General features: G+C 36.4%; 1 pseudogene; it reads right to left on the reverse strand.

Moving 5' to 3' along the window:
• Positions 1-9,765: 9,765 nt before the first annotated feature.
• On the reverse strand, positions 9,766-10,209 carry LOC125339950 (annotated as a pseudogene).
• Positions 10,210-17,693: the final 7,484 nt, after the last annotated feature.

Consider the following 17,693-nt stretch of genomic DNA (forward strand, 5'->3'; position numbering starts at 1 on the left):
ACCATTTAGAAATTACATGTATTGTTTCTTCCTGGCAAGGAAGTATCCGCATTAAATATTCACTAAATAAAAACTGTTGTTTTCACTTTTATTCTGTATTCAGGGCTTACTTAGTACTTGGCAAACATGTAGGCAATGTCTGAGGGAATATTGGATTTGTATCTTTACAGAGTAAAGACTTTGTGAAACATCTTACAAGAAATATTAACATTTTTTTTACCACTGAGATCATTTCACTTAATCTAACATGTGTTATATTGCTTTCAGAATATCCAGTGGGACTTATTTTTTCTCTATTTATGCTGACTGTTGTATGAATGTATCATTGAAAAAAAATCACAAGAGATTTATTGAATTCATCCCACCTCCTCATGAAACCAGCAGAAACTCCTAAGCAAATACAGGAAAAGTTTGATTTGGGGTCCTATAGGTATAGAAGCAAGCTCTGATTTCAGATGAAATATAGTGATGAATGCAAACTCAGCACATTAAATCATTAGTGCTAGAGTACTGCTTTCCATTTCTTTTTTTGTTTTTGCTATATGTTTTTTCAGGTATTACGTGTTTATAAAATTTGTCTCCCTTTAAAACCATTCTATGCTACCTTCTTTTATCTTTTTTCTTTTTGTGTTTGTTTCAGGACACTTGTAATGTGCAAAAGCCTCAAGAATTATCTGAAGAGAGATTCCAGAAACAATTTACTACTTAAAGTAGTTCAGTTTTAGAAGTGGTAAAAGTGATTTGTAGTAAAGTCTGTCAAATGTAAGTTATATGTCATGTTACAGTAGATTATTAAGTCTAGAAAGACACAGGATACTTATGATGGCTTATAAATGGTTATGTTGTCCATTGAGAACATTTGATCCACTGGCTAAGCTGCAAGGGACCATAAGAGGAAACTCCTCTTTCCTCTAGAACCATACAAGGAAAACACACTGGGATGGCCTTAATGGCTCACTGTGCCAATATTCTCTGTTTTCCCTTCTGTGACTATTCCTAAATCTTCTTTTCTTCCAAAATATTTAATAATTTCTACATTCCTTCACTTACAATCTTTATTTTTCTCTAGTTGCTCAATTTTATTCTTCAATCTGATTTTGTTGTTGTGTGAAACTAGTCTCTCATATTAGAAAGCAATGCTGCTCAATCATTTTATCATTGGCCTTTCTTTCTAGTGCCCTTGGTTGCCAGAAATTTGCTTTCTTCTTTCCATCAAATCCAGTTTTTCAATAGCTGAGACTTTTGCCTCCCTCTATGAACCACTCCACCCCTAACTGGTTTGCCTCTCCTAAATGAGTTTATGACCTCTTCATACAATGAGATTCTTTTATTGATTCCTGTTTATTTGGTAATGATCATAATCATAGTGTCTTTGTTAGACCCAGAACAATGCCAATGCTATGCCATCTGATATACTATTTGGACTATAAAAGTGATTAATAAGGTTAATGATTGATTAAGAGCACATAATCTCTTTGAGTATATGATATAATAAGGAAAGCAAATCAGAGAATATTCAGAAAACTCAGGTGACTTTAAAGCATTACTAAAATATTTTTAAATTTTCTAGTTCAAGGAAAATATTCTTTTTCTAAATAATTACTTATTTATTGTCAAAGTGATGTACAGAGGGGTTACAGTTTCATACATAAGGCAGTGGGTACTTTTATAGCATAAATGGACCAAGAGGATTGTGCTTGCAGGTAGAAGAACCTAAGCCATTATAACAGGTGAGGTTTTTCTCTTTCTCTGTCTTTCTCTATGTCTTTACATCTCTCTCTTCTTACAAGTACGAATACCCTAGAAACAGTAATAATATTGCTGGATGTTTGTATAGCACTTTATAGTTTAATAAGCACCTTTATTTTACTATCTCATTTCATTGTTGTGCCTTTATAAAGCACCTTTATATTCAGAAGTTATGTTACTTGTAGTCAAAGAAACAAAGACCAATAACAAAAGCAAATGTTTCAAAATATCTCAAATCTTTTTTACTTGAATTTCTTGAAAATCTTGAACTACATAGACATTGTTAATACTGTTAAAACTGCTCTGCCCTATGCATTTCTATCACCTCTTTTCAATGATACAGACATTCTGTCCCCAGGACTCTTCCTAAACTTCTCATCTCCCTTTCTCTTGATAGGTGTGTGGACACGTATGTGTAAGTGTGGCCTGAGGCCTAGCTTCTCCCCCCCCACCAAAATATGTCCGTTTGTGCACATTGTCGGGGGGGGGGGGGTGACAAAAGAAAAGTAATACCCAGGGAAGAAAAGTGCTTTCCTCAATGTCAGGCATTTATATATGACAGGGTAATGTTAATACTGGACAGTATTAACCAAAATGTGAAATAGGACTGCGAGTAACACAGACAACACACAAATAATGTAGGACTTTTCCTAGGAGAAAGAAAATAATGATGGAAAACTTCAGCAAATTTACTCTTCCTTAGAAGTGACTGACAACAATGAATTTAAGTTCACACACAATACACACACAAGATAATAACTATTGCATAATTCTACCCTATGGTCACTAAAAAGATGGCTTTCACATTCTTACCTTTAGTGTGGGTAATATGGAAAACAATCTACCTGCTGCTTAAAAAAAAAACAAAAACAGGAAAAGAAGAGAGATTTTACTTTTTTTTTACAAAAGCAAGACAAAGCTGACTGGGAGAGGAACAGTCTGTTTGCTATGGGAGGGGCAGTGATAATATTATTACTGTATTTTTGTTGTCATAGTTCGGTTTTACCACAGCCCCACTGATAGCTAAAAATACTTCAGCTCAAAATGCCTTTGATTGGTTTTTATTGCATTGGCATCCATTAGGCTCTAATAAATGCCAAAATAATGGTATGTTATGTTTGGAAACAAAGTTTTTTGAGGTTTTATATTTTGTTACTCCAAGAACATGATAGAAATGCTGTAGGAGGGGGAAAAAGTCATATGGAGGGAAATGGCCAATTACATTTAAAAAATCAGGACAATCTTCTAAGTTTCAATTTCACAAAAGAGAGAAAGAAGGAAAGAAAAGAAGAGAATAGAAAAAGATGCAACATCATCTATTGGGAAATGCTAGAGGCTTGGGCACTAAAGGTCTGCCTCTCCTCTATTCAGTATACTTCTTTTGATATGCCAGTGTTCTTAGAATATTCAAAACTCCCATAATGACAAACATTTCTCTTCTAAGCTTTCTCAATTGGATTCTACTATGGGGGCGTTTGTTTGTTTTAACAGGCAGAAGGATGCTCCAGTCTCAAACCCTTCCTTAGGAGCTTTCCCTGCAACTTATTATCACTAGACAATCTCTTGACTATCTCCCACTTAGGTTATATGCGAAGACCACCCCTAGTGTAGACAGCCCCAAACCAGTTACCTCTACTGCTTTCCATTGAAAACCAGCCTGAGCCTTTGGCTGTCTCCTTCCCCAAGCCTTGTTTCCGAACATCCATATACCTACAAGCTTCTGATCCCCTTGTAGAGTCTTTCCTCTCTTTTGAGTTACCAAAGTCACATTTAAGTGGGGGGTCAAAGAGAAGCTGGCAACATGGACTCTCTTGAAAAGAATCTACCTGGTGGTGGCTAAACAAGATGGATGTTCTCTCAGACTACATCAAGATTTCTTCCTAAAGGTGTCCTCAAAAAGGGTTCTACATAGAGAACCCTGTAGGAAAGGTGGCAGCTTTTCTTCTTCCAGTCTAATTTACCTTATCTGAGTTGTTCATTATTTCATTAGCTTCCTTTCACTTCCCCTGGCAACTCTATAGGATGCCATTTCTATACGGGAATCAGATGTCCAAATGAGCCTTAGTAAGAGGTTTAAAAGCTACAGGTGGCCCAGATAGCTTTGATCAGCAGCCTCATTCTTGGAAATTTCATGCAGCTTTCAGAGCCTTTGTTCTGATACCAAGAGGATATGGTTATATTTCTGTTATCTGATATTGATTTCTGCATACTAATAAGTTGTAGATGGACCTACATTTAGGAAGTGTTATGACAGTGATGACTTGTAGCACTAACGGGCATCGCCATATGACAAATTGGATGCTAAGACCTCCAACAGTCTTTTGTTTTCCAGCAATAGGTAATAAATGTATTGAATGAAAATAGGCAATGTTCTTGATAATAAAAGAAAATACATTCAACTTCCCTGTCACCTTGTTCACCAGCCTATCTTGTGAAAACTTGAAGCTTTTCCTGAAATAATAGAAATAAAATTAAAAACACTGTCTACACTCTCTTGATTAATTGGTCCTATTAATAAAATAAATGAAGTGAGTTTAAAATGAAATACTTTGGGGCTGGGAATATGGCCTAGTGGCAAGAGTGCTTGCCTCATATACATGAGGCCCTGGGTTTGGTTCCCCAGAACCACATATATAGAAAATGGCCAGAAGTGGTGCTGTGGCTCAAGTGGTAGAGTGCTAGCCTTGAGCAAAAAGAAGCCAGGGATAGTGCTCAGGCCCTGAGTCCAAGGCCCAAGACTGGCCAAAACAACAACAACAACAACAACAAAAAGAAATACTTTAAGAGAACTCGTGTTGGCTCTTATAATAATTATATTACTTCTAAGGGCATAGTGGTCTAATTTTTTCTAGAATTTCACTGAATGTCAGAAATAAATGAAGATGTTTATCACAGGATATACTAATTTCTTTTCTGTTTCAACACTTCCATATTCCCAATCCAATGCAAATTCTCATTTCACTGCACTATGACATTTCTCAGCCTTCCCTTTTTCTATATTTTCTTTCGAAATCTAAACCTCAGAGCACTAACACAGTCTAGGAAATATAACATTTAAGTCAATGTTGGGTAAAATGTCACAGAAGAGATTAAAACTATGAGTGTTTGGAGAAAAACATAACTAGCATGATAATCTGTATTTTCTTTTTCTTTGGAACAGCATTTACACAGATTTTGTAAAATGATTACCTTCTGAAACATGATTGTACAAAATATCTTCTAGATGTTTTTATTTAGAAAAAAAATCCTTTTCTTATAGAGCTATGCATGAATCCCCATCCATTATGTCTCAGTAATATCCATGTTTCTATTTTATTCCTTACTTTAAACGTTTCAAGTTGGGGTCTAAATTATTTGTCCTCTGTATGTTAACATATAGATTTATTTATTCTGATTCTTTACTTGGTGAAATTGATCCTGTTATTTCCTTTTCTATGCAATAGTTTTTCTAAGGATGAATGAATACCTCTCATATTACAGTTTGTTTAACACCTATTGGTGTTATTAAGCACATAACTTTACACGTGTGGGATTTCCTATAGTTAAGATGTCCCAATTTAATAAAGCAAACAGATTTTAGAAGCCAGTTGAGTAGTTTTTAAATCAATAAACAAAACTTGCACATTTCTCTCATGTATGATAGCAGAACCATTGAAACATCACTGCGGCTTTGTCTTCTCATCAGTTTAGCTTTCTGCTCTCTGTGTTCTGCTCTTCAGTGATTGAGGGACTGACCAGGACTTCAGTATTTAGCAGACAGAGAGAATCCATTAAACAACAGGATGAGTGAGTTAGTACTTCATATACATTTGCCTACAACTGTGGTTTAGTTCTTTGAACTCACTTAAGACTAAGAAAACAGCAGCAGCTTCCATGTGCACGCGCGCGCACACACACACACACACACACACACACACACACACTGCCCATTGAGCTTTCTTCCTCATTCTCACAAGTCAACCACAGAGGAAGAGGGATGGGCGTGGATGGTCTTCCTCTAGGCTAGGCTTAGTGTCCATGAATAAACTTGCCAAATGACACACCCTGCTCCATCCACTTTGGGTGAAGTTTCTCCTCAGTTGAGCTTTTGACCTCAAATTTAAAATTTGTTCATGCTATGTATAAATTCCTGTGTAATCTCTGTCCTCATTTTTTTGTGGTGGTACTGGGGGTTGAACTCAGGAGCTTGCAAGCCTCTGCTACTTGAGCCAAGCCCTTTTGTTATTTGTCAGATAAGGTGTTTACTATTGTGTAGTCAGGGCTTAGATCCCAATCCTCTGAACTGTACCTCATGATAGTTGGGATTACAGGTAAATATGACCATATCCTACTTTTTTGCGACGATAGGATATTGCTAACTTTTCCAGGCTAGTCTAGAGCTACAGTTCTCCTATAGCCATATCTTGAATTGGGGCTACAGGCATGTAACACCATACTCAGTTAACATCTCAAAAAAAGGTGCATAACTAGAGAATTAACCTTTATGATTTCAAGTGAGTTGTTAGCCTTGAGCACAATTCATTTGTTATTTGACTTACAGTGTAAAAATCAATATAAAATTGGTAAGAAAATGAATAAAAATTGGCTGTTTATCTCTAGCTTTTCCAGGAAACATCAAATGTTTTCTTTGCTTTCTCTTTAGCATTCACAGAATAATATATGGAATGAATCAGGTTACAAACTGCCAATGAGGAAAAAATGCATACCAAGTGGAATATTGTGCATTCTAGGCTGCTCTTGAGAATTACTGTAATGTACTCAGTTTATTCAGAGTGACATATTGTTTTATTTCAGATGGCTATTTAAGTCAAAATGAGTGAAAGTAAACAGCAGGACTTCTCTCAGGCAAAGCTTTTAGTGCAGCAGAACTCCCCAGTTAGGAGATGCTTAGTCCTTATCCTCCCTCCCTCCCGGCGGCCTCAGAAACCAGGAGTATGAAAAAGCATGTCACAAAAGAGCAGATGTACCATCAACTAACTAGGAAGCAGGCTGAGGATAGCTGGAGATGACTGCAATATGACGTAGCTTTAAAAGAGAAGGCTTGGTAGAAACAAATAATCTTTGCAACTCAGCAAATGCAATCCAGTCTTTCAAGTAGTGGAAAAGTCCTTTTTGCTGTTTCTAACCTACACATTCATGGGTATTCTAAAGTTCACAGGTAGAACCCTACAATTACTGATGTACCAGAGGAAAACAATCTTTACTAGGTAGACGGATGAATGAAGAGCACAAGTTTTGGATTATGGGCAACTTACTGAACATTTTTTTTAGGGTAAATGTTGTAGTCTTTCCAACTCCAGAGTAATAACATATAATATAAAAGATTCCTTGGAGTGATGCATTAAAGAATAAGTACGGCACCTACTCAAAACCAGCTATTTCTAGATGTGTATCTGATGCAAATTGTTTAACACATCTAATTGTGTAGAAAGAAGAGGGTACAACATAGAAACTACATTTCAAGTAATGTGATGTAAGCAAAAGCATAATACCACCTTTGCAACTATAACAAAAAGCCAAATGAATGATTCCAAGTTGCTATTAGTAAATACAGAGGGTAGCAAAATTGTGAGTCTTTCTTCTTTTACTTTAAACTTACAATTGGTTTGTAATCTGTTTAAATTGCTTTTGAAATTAAAGTATGGTCTACTTCTGTGTTCTGGAAGATTTGTTCCTGAGCCTCCCTTGAATGCCAAATTTGTAGATGGTCAAATCTGTATATATTAAGCCTTTATGTATTTTAATGATATGGTAGTTAGGAACACTCTGCATACATCCTGCTGTATAATTTAAACCATTTCTAGACTTATCAAATTACCTAATAAAATGTAAACATTTATGTAAAAGGTTGCTACACTGTGTTGTTTAAGAACAATGATATACTCAAGAGAAGTTTGTATGTATTCAGTACAGACACATTTTTTCCAAAATGTTTTCAATAGTTGTCCCACATATTTTCATAGATTCATGATTGATGCAATGGATGTCACAGATAGTGACAGAGAAGGATGATTGCACAAGGAAAAAGTATAAAACTCTCATAAGTGATCTTAAATATTGTTGCCCCTCAGTAAAATACACATCTTTCCTCCTGACTGTACTGGGGCATGCACTAAGGGGCCTGTCCCTAAGTTTTTCACTTCAGGATGTTACTCTACCACTTGAGTAACAGCTCCACTTCTGGCTTAATTTGAGACAGGAGTCTCATGGACTTTCCTGCTCTGGTTTGGCTTTGAACTACAATCTTCAAAGTTCAGCCTTCTGCGTAAAATGGTAATTTTAGTTAATTAATTATTTTACAAGACAATAATTACTTTTAGTTCCCTATTGTAAAAGTAAACCTCCAAATTAGCTCTGTAAAATATCTTGAATCTTGAACAAGCATTTATGTAAGTTCTGCTCATAGAGGTTTAGACTTTTATTAAGTAATGTATTAACGATAGAAAAAGAATAGGGCCTCCTTATAAATAAATATTAATATTAAAATAAAGCATACAAATACAAAAGTAAAAGATTTCTAACTGTGGTAATAATTTTTAATAAGAAGTCCTTTAGGTCAAGCTGAGAAGACAAAAAATTGCCATATAAACTAGCTTTTGATGGGAAAAACCTTGAATGGTGTCCCTCATATACCATTTTCTCTTATTGCTGGGATTAAGGTAATCAACTATTCTGTATATTATGATATCTCCACATGTGAAGAGAAGCAGTGACATTTTGAGATTTGTTGCTTTTAAATACAGCAGACTACAAGTCAGACCATATGGTCCAGCCCTCTGTCTTCAGATAAAGTTTTAGGGAAATTTCCATACATCTGTTCTAAAGTGTGATATCATCCGGATTGGGAAGAGTAAGGTCATAACAGAACTTGCTCTTTTTCTTTTTTCTTTCTTTCCAGCCTTACTTCCTCTTTTTACATAACATTTTTAAAACTTTAAGAGCCAAACAAGCTAGAGCATTATGTTAATAAAAATTCAACAAAGATCTCCTTTGCTCTTGAGTCTGTTTGCATATCACAGGGTGTGTTTATTGTGGATGGTAGAAGTCAGCAGGAATGGTTTGTAGCTCTGTATAGACTACATCCTTCCAGAAATTGGCAAGAGATCTAATTTGTAAAGACGATATAATAGTATACTATCTACTCTACAAAAGATACCCCAACATCTTGGTCCTCAGAATAATAGTTCTGTTTATATTTCTCATAAAATATTGGACTCTGAATCAGATAAAATATCTGTTTTATTTTACATATAATTGTCACTTCTTTTCCAGTAGGATTACATTTCCTCCCCAGGCTCTTTTTGTCTACTGTTTATCACGAGAAGGAGCTTTAAAGAGTTGATTCCTAAGGTAGACAACTGTGGAGGTGGGAGACAAAATCTTAAATCCATCTCCTCCAGAACAGGGTTTGGGATATTCATGAGATGAAGGAGTTGGTCTGAAGCTAAGGAAACATAACTAGAGGTAAAGTAGCCAGTGGGGCCTATGCTTTCAGAATCAAACTTCATGGGTTTTCATCAGACACAGGCTCTGAAAATGATTAAGCATGACCTGAGGGTGGAGTTTTCATCTTCCTAATGGCAAATGGTCACTCACTGAACCCCTACAGAAACTCATGAGATGAAGGCTGTCTCAACAGAAACAGCCTTCAAGGCCCTGAAAACTAACCTAGGCAATCATCATCATCAAATTCCACACGTCAGAAGTGTTATCTCAGCAAAGCTAGAAAGACATAATATATCACTCAGCTCCATGATTGCCAATATGAGTGATTCTTTTTTATTGAAGTCAAAAACAAACTTTATTTACATAGGGGTAACTAGTACATCAGTTACTCACATATTGAAATTTTCAGCTTTGGGTGGACTCAGAGACCCATGACAAGTGAATCCTGTTTTATTTATTTTTATTTTTATTTTTTCTCAAAGAATCCTGTTTTATGAAAGCAGGAAACTACATTGGGTATTTTCCTTCAGTTCTCTCTTTCTCTTGAGGCTTGCAGAGACTCAGAACACTTTAATTATAGCTTTTGAACAGCAACAGAAATGAGATGATATACTTCAGAAGGCAGTCTCTCACAAAAAATACATTATATCCAAATTCTGTTGGGCTAGTAGAGCACATAAAGGAATGAAGACATAGGACACATTCATGGTAGTGAATTGTTCCAGTTTAGCACAGAGTGCCAGGCAGAAAGCTAATTTAAGCAACATTGCAACAAGATACTGACTTTTTTTTTTTTTTTAATACTGTGTGATCCATAACAGGGACAAAACCAGACTTACATCATCCAGCCATTTTCACAATCAGCATGACAAGAAGGATAGTATCAAATATCCAGACTGGAACAAATATGAGGAACAAGTTCCAAGGTGCCTTCTCATCCAGTTTCAGCACCAATATGACCAAGAATAGTAGTGTGAAAAGCCAGGTGAGTAGTACTCTCTGAGCCCAGGACATTCTTATTTAAACAGCTTAAAGAGGCTGCTTCAGGGTCGAAAAACTGAAAAAATCCCCGAGCAGCATGGCTTGCCGGAGAGCAATGAGGGCCGTGGAGGTCAGGAAATTCACATTTGGATCTTTATTCTCTTCCGCACTTTCCCCCCATGAAATCCAAACTCCATCACATGATAATTACGAAGACTCAGTTCCGTCCCTTCAACCTGCAGCGGTAGAGCTTCTCCAATATTAGTGATTCCTAAAGGCAGATAAGAGCAAGTCATGCTGAAGGGCTCAGTTAGATTATCTCTGGGTTTCATAAGGCCAGATATTATTTACACATACGTCACAAATCCTTACAGTTCTAAGTTTGCTCAGAGGAACAACTCAAACTTATGAATGAAATAGTAACAGTAGTATAAAAAATTTTGGCACTATTTGATAATTTTATATTTCCTAATATTTATTTCATTCATTATGTGTTATGTACCAGTGATTACTTTAAATGTGTTTTTATATGATCTCATTCAACATTCACAACCAGCTTGGAAAGAAGATAATTTTTTTAAATTTAATTGTAAAGTTGATGTGCTGAGGGGTTACAGTTACATAAGTAAGGTAATAAGTACATCTCTTTTTGAATGTTGTTATTTCCTCCCCCCTCCCTCTTGGAAACAAGAGGCTTTTTTGTTGTTTTTAATGTACGGTGTGAAGTTATTTCTTTTTTTCCCCCCTTTGGATTATCCCCTATCATCACCGTTCTTTATTTTGGTACCCTTTGTCTTGTATGTAGGTTGATCTGATTTGGAGAAAGGAAGCAGAATAACCAAATGGTGAAACAAAGGACAAATTGGGAATCAATGTAACAGTGATACTCAGAAAACAATGGTTTGGGTCGCTGTCACAGAGGAGTGACAGCTGAGGTCCAGCACGCTTACTGAGGTAATTTGTTCAAGATCACACAGCTAATTAGTATCAGAGGTATGGTTTAAATCAAATGGTCCAGTTATGATGAACTACTTCTGTATTGCTTTTTCAAAACTGCCCTAATATTGAGAATTCTAAAAAAAATTAAGATATGCACAAATGACGCACATTTGACACTTAAGTGCAGGAAGACTGAAGGAGAGCCTCAACTTGACTCAGCGTTTCCCACAAGAACCAAGCAGCCTCCGTGCTTCTCAGATACTTAAAAACGCGTAATTGCATGATGGACAGAGAAAACTATTTTAGGTCTCTGAAAGGGCAATGTTTGTGTTTGCTATTTTCAGAAACTATTTTAAGTAGATTCATAGTCTGGAAGATCAGTGAGGCTCAGTATGTTTTGAATGAGCTTCGTGGATTCAAATCATAAAGATGTTAAGGACACTGGCTGATAGCCCAGGCAACATCTTAACACCTGATGGTTTATTTATTGGTATCTCTCTTTCATAGCCAATTCTACAAGCATACAAGAATCGTGGGCAAAGTATCTTTACTAATAGAGATTTTATCTTGTATTAATTGAATATATATACATGTGTACACACACACACACACACACACACACACACACACACACACACATCTTGTGCTGGGCTTGAACTCAGGGTCTGGGTACTGACCTTGAACTTCATTTATTTTTGTTTGCTCAGGGCTACCATCTCCTGTTGAAACCACAGCTCTACTTTCAGTTTTCCTTTGGGTGATTAGTTGGAGATAAGAGCCACAGATTTTTCTGCTTAGACTTCCTTCAAATCAGGATGCTCAGATCTCAGCCTTCTGAGTAGCTTAGAAGCCTGTGCCACTGGTACCCAGCTGTATTATAGTTTTCAAGCAAAAACTGTTTCTTAAACTTAGGGGGTAGAAGCCAGAAAAGAGAAGCAATACATGAAGGTAAGTAGTTCTCTGTTTTAGGTAGTAAAAAATCACATTCAGAGTTGAGCCTTCTAGGACAGTGAGCAAGGGTTACTAAGAACTAAGTTTAGTGCATCTGAAAACCATCTAATGTTTTCTGCAGATACCTGCTGCAGTATTTTAAGCCAGCGAGTGGCACACAAAGCCAGAGTGAGGAGAGCTCATGTCTAACACAGGATGCTTGCCTGAGAGGCCTTGAAGCAGGCCTTTGACTTGCATCTTACCCTTTGCATTCAGAAGGCAGCTGAGCTCTTTTCTCAGTGGATGGAATCCAGGGGAAAATTAAAGTAGGTCTAGATTTCTGTCTTACCCTTTGTTCTTTTCACTTTGATGTAGAAAGTCTTTGATCAAGGGAGACATGAGATGTAAAACCTCTTAGTGAGGATAGGAAAAATGAAAAAAGCAGGCTGAGGATGATACACTCTGATTCTTGCTCTCGCCCAGGTGTGTGATAAATATTGCAAAAAGCAAAAGCTGGGGAGGGGGAGGGAAGGTATGGTATGATGTGATAACTGAAGGGTAGTAACATGGAGAAACAGGGAGATCTCAATCTCTGAAGCCATCCATGTTAAAGATGAAATCAAGTTAGGCAAAAACAACAATAGCAGCAACATGATGTATACATGCAATTAAAACACCAGGGCTCATTTGATGAAACTCATAAAAAGGGGGGAGAGTGCTAGCCTTGAGCGGGAAGAAGCCAGGGACAGTGCTCAGGCCCTGAGTCCAAGGCCCAGGACTGGCCAAAAAAAAAAAAAAAAAAAAAAAAAAGAATTTAACTCCACAATTGGATACTTTCTCTAAATCAAATTTATATTAAAAGTCAGGAAAGCGTTTAAAAAGTTCACATTAAGTGAGACAAGCCTAGAACACAGAAAACAAAGGGGCATGATCTCCCTGATATATGACTGTTAACAAAGGGAGACGGAGAGACAGTAGAGACCAAGTCTGTGAATACTGTATATGTTCTTGATACATTGTATATTGCATATATATCAACCTGACCTAGACAAGGGATAGAAAAACAGGTCGTAAGATATCATAAGAAATGTACACACTGCCCTACTATGTAACTGCACCCTCTTTGCACAACACCTTGTAAAAAAATTTATGTCCAATTAATAAAAAAAAATAAATTAATTAAAAAAATAAATAAATAAAAAAGTTCACATTAGTATCATGGAATACAAAAGTATCCTTCTTTTGGCAAACTGATATGGTATATTATCAGTGGATTCTGAAATCTTTTCCTAAATATTTGAAGAAAAACAATTGTAGATTTTTATTTTCTTTTATGGGGTTTTATGCTTATTGGCATTTAGGCTTGAAATTAGTTTTAGAAAACTTATCTTTTGGAGGTATTCTCTTTTTGGTTGCTCCTATTTGAATGGCTGGTGTCAAACATCACATAAAAGAATATTATTAACCCATTTTATATGGGCTAGATTGAGATGATCTTGACCTGCTATAAAGTCTTTATAACAGACATGAGAGTTCAACAGGTTGCATATACCTATAAAATATTCTAGGTAAAGTTCATTTACTCTCACAATCAAGAGTACATAACTAAATTTTGGAGAGAGATTTTTTTCCCCCACCAAACTCCAAGACTGCTAGTATGAATTCTAATGAAGAATGTCCTAACAATGATTTCATTGCTTCATACATTTATGAATTCAAAATGAAATCATTTGCATATCTCTTCTGTACCAGCTAAGCATGGCTGCAAGAGCTAAGGATAATGTAGCGAGAAAAACAGTCTGTGGCCCACCAAGAAGGAATGAATGATTTATTTGTCGCATATGGTAAAATATACTAAAACCAAAGGAATTTGAAATTACTTATTATTTTATGATTCAACTGACACTTGAAGTATCTAAGTGTGTATACAAAGTATCTAAGAGTGCATACAATGTAGCTTTAAATCCTATCTCCAAAATGGCTTGCTTGTCATGATGCCTTGTGCAAAGTACAAATTGCTTTCTGAAAACTTCCACTTTTTAAAATTCAGAATAGTAACTACTTTACCCATAGTCTTCAGAGTTACATAAGACATAGAGAAAAGTGCACTGCTATCATGAAGTTACTTCAAGATAACTGCAAATTTCCTCCATCTGCCTCACTGCTCTGAGCTGTGGTTTTTCTGAGCTATCAATTTGGACATCACTTATTGTTAATGTAGCTTTTGAGGGGGAGATGGGAATACAGTCATGTGCCAATTTAGAATAATAACAAATTAATACCCCAAGTAGCAAGGAAATCCCTTCTGAGGACAAAAAATAATATTACATTTTATCAATTTTGAAGAATTATTAAATGATTAGAACCTAATAAATTATGCTAAATTATAATCTTTCAAACCTGGACAGTCAAATAACTTCTAGACAGGCTTCAGAAAGTACTCTCAACCTGACATTAGAATATAAAGTTATTTTTAAGTTATATATGTAATTTATTATGTACAAGTAGTATTACTGTATATAAAAAAGTATTACATATTTATGGGTTCAACCCACTTCCTACTTTTATTGCAGAGTAGGTTGAAGTCCTGTGGTTACTAATATCTTACTATCAGTAGACAATAATTTCCAAAGTAGTTACATAAAATATTTTAAAATAAAAGTTTGACAAAATACACTGGGCATTGGATATCATTGAGGATTTTATTATAGTCACCAATTTGTAATGAAAAGATTTTTTTCATTTGTCAAACTTTTTCTTTATTTTTGTGAATAATATTACAGTATTTCAACAGATATTTTCTTTTGTATTACAGAGGGTTTCTTTGTGATATTTCAGTAGATTCATACATAACATTACTTGAGCAAGTTCATCCCTATTAGAGTCCTTTAACCCCATTGCTCCTTCCTGCCTTTCAGTATTCAGTGGATTTCATAAAGTTATCTTCCTATATTTAGATGTGTGTGTGTGTGTGTTTAACATATTTTGATTCTGCTCATCTCCCAGTACGCTTTTCTGTTTTGAACCACCATCTTCATATCTTAGTCTCCTGAGTTGTTAGAATTTTAGGTTTGAGCCACTGGGGCCTTGCAATTTCATTCCTCTTGTGGCTAAATCATATTTGGATGAAAACATACACCACATTTTCTTGATCCACTCATTGGTTGTAGGGCCTCTGGATCATTTGCCTAGCTTGGCTATTGTGAACAGTGTGGTAGCAAACCTGAGTGTGAGGGCCTCTATTCTGACATGTCCCTTTGGATAAATGTCTAAGACTGCTATTTCTTGATCATATGACAGTTCTACTTTTTGAGGACTCTCCAAGCTGATTTCTATAGTGGTTACACTCATTTACAATCACACCAACAGTATTTCATGGCTTTTCTTCATATTGCCTGCATTTCTTTTTTTTTTTTTTTTTCTCAAGGCTAGCGCTCTGACACTTGAGCCACAGCACCACTTCTGGCTGTGTTCTGAATACGTGGTGCTGGGGAATTGAACCCAGGGCCTCATGTATACGAGGCAAGCACTCTTGCCACTAGGCCATATCCCCAGCCCTGCCTGCATTTCTTGTTGTATTCTTTTTTTTTTGGCCAGTCCTGGGCCTTGGACTCAGGGCCTGAGCACTGTCCCTGGCTTCTTCCCGCTCAAGGCTAGCAACTCTGCAACTTGAGCCACAGCGCCGCTTCTGGCTGTTTTCTGTATATGTGGTGCTGGGGAATCGAACCTAGGGCCTCGTGTATCCGAGGCAGGCACTCTTGCCACTAGGCTATATCCCCAGCCCCTCTTGTTGTATTCTTGATGGTGTTAACTCTGAGTGGAGTATGATGGAAATGTCAGTGCCGTTTTGATTTACACTTTGTGGCTGAGGACACTGGGCATTTTCTCATATATTGGTTATTTGTACTTATGCTTTTGAGAAGTATGTTCAGCTCCTTTGCCCATTTATTAATGGGATTATTGATTCTTTGTGAGTTTGATTTTGTAATTCTCTCTGTGTTCTGCTTAGTAAACTCTTGTTGGATGTATAGCTGGCAAAGTTTTCCTTCCGTTCTGTAGATTGTCTTTTCAGCTTGGTCACCACCACCTTTCCTTTGCCAAAGTTTTTAGCTCAACATAATCCTCTTTGCCAATCCTTATTTGTGTAGCTCTTTGAGTTCTCTTCAGGAAGTTATTGCATATACCAGTAAATTCCACTGCTTTTCTTATTCTATTCTGTTTCAAAGGTTCAGGTTTTACATTAAGGTCCACTTGGAATTGACTAAGTATTTCTAATTTTTAAATATCTAAACATGTAATTTCCCAAGCCTTTCTCTGCTGAGGAACATTTGTGCTTTAAGTACAATAGCTCAGTTTCACTGTTCTGTAAGGAATTCCCATATTAATATTATTCCCTCTAGTCTTCTAAACAATACCACATTTAGAATTATGAGCTTCCTGTTAAAGTAACTAGAAAGGACTTAAAAGAATCAAAGGACATCTTTTGCTTTGCAGAGATCAAAGAAAACATCTGATCTGAAATAACTGTGTACAATCCATATGAAACAGACAGAGCCTTCTGTTGCAGAGCTTTCATGATCAGACCCTTGGTCCTGGGCTAGATGAAGTAACTCACACTCAGGCTAGGATATGGTTACCTAAACAGCAAGAAGCAAACTGTTAATTAATGAAAGAGAGTGGATAGCAGCTAAAGATTTGTGCAATTTTATTTTATTTTTATTTATTTATTTATTTATTTTGCCAGTCCTGGGCCTTGGACTCAGGGCCTGAGCACTGTCCCTGGCTTCTTTTTGCTCAAGGCTAGCACTCTGCCACTTGAGCCACAGTGCCACTTCTGGCCATTTTCTATATATGTGGTGCTGGGGAATCGAACCCAGAGCCTCATGTATGCGAGGCAAGCACTCTTGCCAATAGGCCATATCCCCAGCCCCTGTGCATTCTTGTTTGAAGTTGTGCCTTCTCTATAGATAATATTTTTAAGACTACTGATCAAAACAACTTTACCGATATTATGTTGTTTTATCCTATAGAAATGTCATTATCAAATAGGTAAAGTACATTATCTAGTTTCATATAATTGTGTCTCTAGGAAACATACATATTTGGGTTTTAAGGTCAAGGTAAATAGACCAACTACTGAATTTTCATTCTTACTGAGACGTAAGAAAGAAATAGCACCAACAGAGCTGGCCTTCAAAACAAATCCTACAAAAGATAAACTGAAAAAAGAAAAATCTCAGACTTTTGTTAAAATCTTTCTCACTTTAATTAGTTGCCTTCATTTATTTATTTATTTATTTATTTATTTATTTATTTATCTATTTATTTATTTATTTATTTATTGCCAGTCCTGGGTCATGAACTCAGGGCCTGAGCACTGTCCCTGGCTTCTTTTTGCTCAAGGCCAGCACTCTGCCACTTGAGCCACAGCGCCACTTCTGGCCGTTTTCTACATATGTGGTGCTGGTGAATCGAACCCAGGGCTTCTCGTATAGGAGGCAAGCTCTCTTGCCACTAGGCCATATTCCCAGCCCCAGTTGCCTTCATTTTATAATTTTATGTTAGAATGTTTAAAATATTAAATTATAGTGGCTAGGAATGTGGCTTAGCACTAGAGTGCTCGCCTAGCATGCATGAAGTCCTGGGTT

The sequence above is a fragment of the Perognathus longimembris genome, chromosome 22, assembly GCF_023159225.1.
Source record: "Perognathus longimembris pacificus isolate PPM17 chromosome 22, ASM2315922v1, whole genome shotgun sequence".
Lineage (NCBI taxonomy): Eukaryota > Metazoa > Chordata > Mammalia > Rodentia > Heteromyidae > Perognathus > Perognathus longimembris.